The sequence below is a fragment of the Equus quagga genome, chromosome 9 (genome assembly GCF_021613505.1).
Source record: "Equus quagga isolate Etosha38 chromosome 9, UCLA_HA_Equagga_1.0, whole genome shotgun sequence".
Taxonomy (NCBI): Eukaryota; Metazoa; Chordata; class Mammalia; order Perissodactyla; family Equidae; genus Equus; species Equus quagga.
Window position 1 is genome coordinate 51158613 of NC_060275.1, and position 6000 is coordinate 51164612.

General features: G+C 37.4%; 1 protein-coding gene across 1 annotated transcript in view; it reads left to right on the forward strand.

Moving 5' to 3' along the window:
• METTL4 (methyltransferase 4, N6-adenosine) overlaps window positions 1-4955 on the forward strand; it is a 54613-nt gene extending 49658 nt beyond the window's left edge. Inside the window, exon 10 of the transcript XR_006890212.1 lies at window positions 4874-4955. The gene's annotated coding sequence lies outside the window, so the exon portion shown is untranslated. The remainder of the gene's footprint in view (window positions 1-4873) is intronic.
• Window positions 4956-6000: the final 1045 nt, after the last annotated feature.

Sequence of the window (6000 nt, forward strand, 5' to 3'; positions counted from 1 at the left end):
AGAGGGAGATGGGCACGGATGTTAGCTCAGGGCCAATCTTCCTCAGCAAAAAGAGGAGGATTGGCAGCAGATGTTGGCTCAGGGTTAATCTTCCTCAGAAAAAAAAAAACACCCCATTGAATAGGTCAAATTGGTTTATAGTGTTGTTCAAGTCTTCTATATCTTTACTGATTTTGTGTGCTTACTGTTCTGTCAGTAACTGAAATTTCCAGTATACTTCTTTAAAAATTAAGGTCACATTGCTTTATGACATTATGTAAATTTCAAGTGTACATCATTAGATTTCGACTTCCATATAGATTGCATCATGTTCACCACCAAAAGTCTAGTTGCCAGCCAGTATACTTTTTTTAAATTTAATTTTTATTGAGTTAAGGATAGGTTACAATCTTGTGAAATTTCAGTTGTACATTATTGTTTGTCAGTCGTGTTGTAGGTGCACCCCTTCACCCTTTGTGCCCACCCCCCACCCCACCTTTCCCCTGGTAGCCACTAATCTGTCCTCTTTGTCTACATTTTTAAATTCCTCATATGAGTGGAGTCGTACAGAGATTGTCCTTCTCTATCTGGCTTATTTCAGTTAACATAATTCCCTTAAGGTCCATCCATGTTGTTGCAAATGGGACGATTTTTTTCTTTTTTACGGCTGAGTAGTATTCCATTGTATATATATACCACATCTTCTTTATCCTATCATCTGTTGATGGGCACTTAGGTTGCTTCCACGTCTTGGCTATTGTAAATAATGCTGCAATGAACATTGGCGTGCATGGGACTTTTGGAATTGCTGACTTCAAGCTCTTTGGATAGATACCCAGATGTGGGATAGCTGTATCATATGGTAGTTCTATTTTTAATTTTTTGAGGAGTCTCCATACTGTTTTCCATAGGGGCTGCACCAGTTTGCATTCCCACCAGCAGTGTATGAGGATTCCTTTTTCTCCACAACCTCTCCAACATTTGTTACTATTAGTTTTAGATATTTTTGTCTTTCTAATAGGTGGAAGGTGATATCTTAGTGTAGTTTTGATTTGCATTTCCCTGATGATCAGTGATGATGAACATATTTTCATGTGCCTATTGGCCATCCGTATATCTTCTTTGGAGAAATGTCTGTTCATGTCTCCTGCCCATTTTTTGATCAGGTTGTTTGATTTTTGTTGTTGAGTTGTGTGAGTTCTTTGTATATTATGGATATTAAGCCTTTGTCGGATGTATGACTTGCAAATATTTTTTCCCAGTTAGTGGGTTGTTTTTTTGTTTCAAGCCTGTTTTCCTTTGCCTTGAAGAACCTCTTTAGTCTGATGAAGTCCCTTTTGTTTATTTTTTCTATTGTTTCCCTTGTCTGAGAAGACATGGTGTCGGAAAAGATCCTTTTAATACTGATGTCAAAGGGTGTACTGCCTATATTTTCTTCTAGAAGCCTTATGGTTTCAGGTCTCACCTTTAGGTCTTTGATCCATTTTGAGTTTATTTTGGTGAATGGTGAGAAAGAATGGTCAATTTTCCTTCTTTTACATGTGGCTTTCCAGTTTTCCCAGCACCATTTGTTGAAAAGACTTTCTTTTCTCCATTGTATGCCCTCAGCTCCTTTGTCAAATATAAGCTGTCTATAGATGTGTGGTTTTATTTCTGGGCTTTCAATTCTGTCCCATTGATCTGTGCACCTGTTTTTGTGCCAGTACCATGCTGTTTTGATTACTGTAGCTTTGTAGTATGTTTTGAAGTCAGGGATTGTGATGCCTCCAGCTTTGTTCTTTGTTCTCAGGATTGCTTTAGCAATTCGGGGTCCTTTGTTGCCCCATATGAATTTCAGGATTCTTTGTTCTATTTCTGTAAAGAATGTCATTGGGATTCTGATTGGGATGGTGTTGAATCTGTAGATTGCTTTAGGTAGAATGGACATTTTAACTATGTTTATTCTTCCAATCCATGTACATGGAATGTCTTTCCATCTCTTTATGTCATCATCCATTTCTTTCAGAAGAGCCTTGTAATTTTTGTTGTATAGGTCTTTCACTTCCTTAGTTAAATTCACCCTGAGGTATTTTATTGTTTTTGTTGCGATTGTGAATGGTATTGTGTTCTTGAGTTCTTTTTCTGTTAGTTTGTTATTAGCATATAGAAATGCTACTGATTTATGCAAATTGATTTTATACCCTGCAACTTTGCTGTAGTTGTTGATTACTTCTAAAAGTTTTCCAATGGATTCTTTGGGGTTTTCTATATATAAGATCATGTCGTCTGCAAACAGCGAGAGTTTCACTTCTTCCCTCCCTATTTGGATTCCTTTTATTCCTTTTTCTTGCCTGATTGCTCTGGCCAGGACCTCCAGTACTATGTTAAATAAGAGTGGTGATAGAGGGCATCCTTGTCTCATTCCTGTTTTCGGGGGATGGCGCTCAGTTTTTGCCCATTGAGTATGATGTTGGCTGTGGGTTTGTCATATATGGCCTTTGTTATGTTGAGGTAGTTCCCTTCTATGCCCATTTTGTTCAGAGTATTTATCATAAATGGCTGTTGGATCTTGTCAAATGCTTTCTCTGCATCTATTGAGATGATCATGTGGTTTTTATTCCTCAGTTTGTTGATGTGGTGTATCACATTGATTGATTTGCGGATGTTGAACCATCCCTGTGTCCCTGGTATGAATCCCACCTGATCATGGTGTATGATCCTTTTGATGAATTGCTGAATTCTGGTTGCCAAAATTTTGTTTAGAATTTTTGCATCTATGTTTATCAGTGATATTGGCCTGTAGTTCTCTTTTTTTGTGGTGTCCTTGTCAGGCTTTGGTATCAGTGTGATGTTGGCCTCATAGAATGTGTTAGGAAGTGTTCCATCTTCCCTAATTTTTTGGAATAGCTTGAAAAGTATAGGTATTAAATCTGCTCTGAAAGTTTGGTAGAATTCCCCAGGAAAGCCATCTGGTCCTGGGGTTTTATTTTGGGATGCTTTTGATTGCTGTTTCAATCTCTTTCCTTGTGATTGGTCTGTTCAAATTGTCTGCTTCTTCTTGAGTGAGCTTTGGGAGATTGTAGGAGTCCAAGAATTTATCCATTTCCTCTAGATTATCCATTTTGCTGGCATATAGTTTTCTGTAGTATTCTCTTATAATCCTTTGTATTTCTGTGGAGTCTGTTGTTATTACTCCTCTTTCATTTCTGATTTTGTTTATTTGAACTTTCTCTCTTTTTTTTCTTTGTAAGTCTGGCTAAGGCTTTGTCAATTTTATTTATCTTCTTAAAGAACCAGCTCTTTGTTTCATTGATCCTTTCTACTGCCTTTTTGTTTCAATAGAATTTATTTGTGCTCTCATTTTTATTATTTCTCTGCCTCTGCTGACTTAGGACTTTGTTTGTTCTTATTTCTCTAATTCAGTTAGATGTAGTTTAAGATTGCTGATTTGGGATTTTTCATGTTTGTTAAGATATGCCTGAATTGTGATGGATTTTCCTCTTAATACAGCTTTTGCTGCATCCCATATGAGTTGGTATGGCATGTTATCATTTTCATTTGTCTCCAGACCAATTTTTTGATTTCTTCTTTAATTTCTTCAATGATCCATTGCTTGTTCAATAGCATATTGTTTAGTCTCCACATCCTTGTGCCTTTCTCAGCTTTTTTCTTGTAATTAATTTCTAGCTTTATACCATTATGATTGGAGAAGATGCTTGTTATTATTTCAATTTTTTTAAAGTTGTAGAGGCTTGCCTTGTTTCCCAACATATGGTCTATCCTTGAGAATGTTCCATGTGCACTTGAGAAGAATGTGTATTCTGCTGTTTTTGGGTGAAGTGTTCTATATATGTTTATTAAGTCCAACTGTTTTAGCTTTTCATTTAGCTCCACTGTTTCTTGTTGATTTTCTGTCTGGATGATCTGTCCATTGATGTGAGTTGGGTGTTGTGGTCCCCTACTATTATTGTGTTATTTTTGATATCTTCTTTTAGGTTTGTTAATACTTGCTTTATGCACTTTGGTGCTCCTGTGTTGGGTGCATAGATATTTATAAGCATTATTTGTTCTTGGTGAAGTGTCCCTTGGATCATTATATATTGGCCCTCTATGTCTCTCTTTACCTGCATTATCTTGAAATGTGTTTTGTCTGATACAAGCATTGCAACACCTGCTTTCTTTTGTTTGCTATTAGCTTGGAGTATTGTCTTCCACCCCTTCACTGTGAGCCTGTGTTTGTCCTCGGAGCTGAGGTGTGTTTGCTGGAGGCAACAAATTGTTTGATCTTGTTCTTTAATCCATTTTTCCACTCTGTGTCTTTTTATTGGAGAGTTCAATCCGTTTACATTGAGGGTGATTATTGATGCAGGAGGGCTTAATGCTGTCATTCTGTCACTCATTTTCCAGTTTTCCTGCATTTCCTTTGTTTCTGATCCTGTGTGTTTTAGCCTACCCATTGACTTTTGCAATTTCTTATGCTGGGTTTCTTAGATTTTGTCTTATTTATGTTTTGTGTCTCTGTTCTGTTTTTTAGTTTAGTGGCTACCCTGAAGTTTGTATTCAGAATCTCATGCATAACATAGTCCATTTTCTGTGGTCTCTTACTTCCTTAGCCTAGACCCTTTCCTCCTCCCCTCCTAAATTATTATTTTCGTCTCTTATTCCAACTTGCGTTGTGAGTTTGTGGTTAGAGTGATAAGATTGTCTTTGCTTTGGTGATTTCCTTCCCTTTATCCTAATGCTATAGTTGAATATTTGCTATCCTATTCTGATTCTATCTATTTGTCTCCCTACTCTGTGTTTTGTGACCCCTTTCTCTCTTTTTTTCTTTTTTCAGGTATGAGAGCCTCCTTTTTTTTTTCCTTGAGAATTGACTGTTTATTACCCTACTGAAGACATGTTTTTTGATTTGCAGGTATTCAAAGACCTGGACAAATGCACTGTTCTAGTACACATATCGCAGCCAAATCCCTGGGCCATACTCTGGTAACAGTGAGTGTGACTGAATGTGAAGAGTACTTGGAGAGCAGTGCCACATTTGCTGCTTATGAACCCCTAAAGGTGAGATATGTCATAGTAAGGAACTGGCATGTCTTTTCATGGACCCCACTATGTCTACTTAGGGGCTTCCTAGCTGTCTGTGATCTCTATTAAAGATCAGTGATATGTGTGTTCTCTCCTTTGCCACTCTCACTGTTAGATCTACAGCTCTCTCATCAAATCTGAGTATTAGGGAGGTTAGTCCCTCATGTTTCTGCCAAGGAATATCTTTAAGTTTTATTGGCAAGGTTGAGATGTTCCTGTGAGAACCTTCTTGAGGATTTCTTGTAGTGGAGGTCTTGTGGTTATGAAGTCCCTTAGCTTTTGTTTGTCTGGAAAAGATTTAATTTCTCCCTCATATCTGAGGGATATTTTTGCTGGATAGAGTATTCTTGGCTGAAGATTTTTATCCTTTAAAGTTTTGAATATGTCATTCCAATCTCTCCTAGCTTGTATGGTTTCTGTAGAGAAATCTGCTGAAAGTCTTATAGGGGTTCCTTTGTAGGTTATTTTCTTCTGCCTTGCTGCCCTGAGTATTCTTTCTTTGTCATTCATTTTTGCCATTTTTACTACTATATGCCTTGCAGTAGGTCTTTTTACATTGACAAATCTAGGAGATCTGAAAGCTTCCTCCACACACGTTTCTCTCTCAATCCCTAGCTTTGGGAAGGTCTCTTCTATTATTTCGTTGAGCACACTTTCTGCTCCATTTTCCTTTTCCATGCTCTCAGGAGTTCCGATGATGCTTAAGTTGCATTTTCTCATTGAGTCGGCTATTTCTCTGAGATTTTCTTCAGTTTTTTAAATTCGTAGTTCTCTTTCTTCCTCTGTCTGGAGCCATTCCACCTGTCTATCTTCGATTATGCTAATTTGCTCCTCTATGGTGTCTACACGGGCATTCAGGGAGTCTGTATTCTGTTTTATGTGATCCATTGTATTTTTCATCTCTAGTATTTCTGATTGATTCTTCTTTATAGTTTCAATCTCTTTTGTGAAGTAACT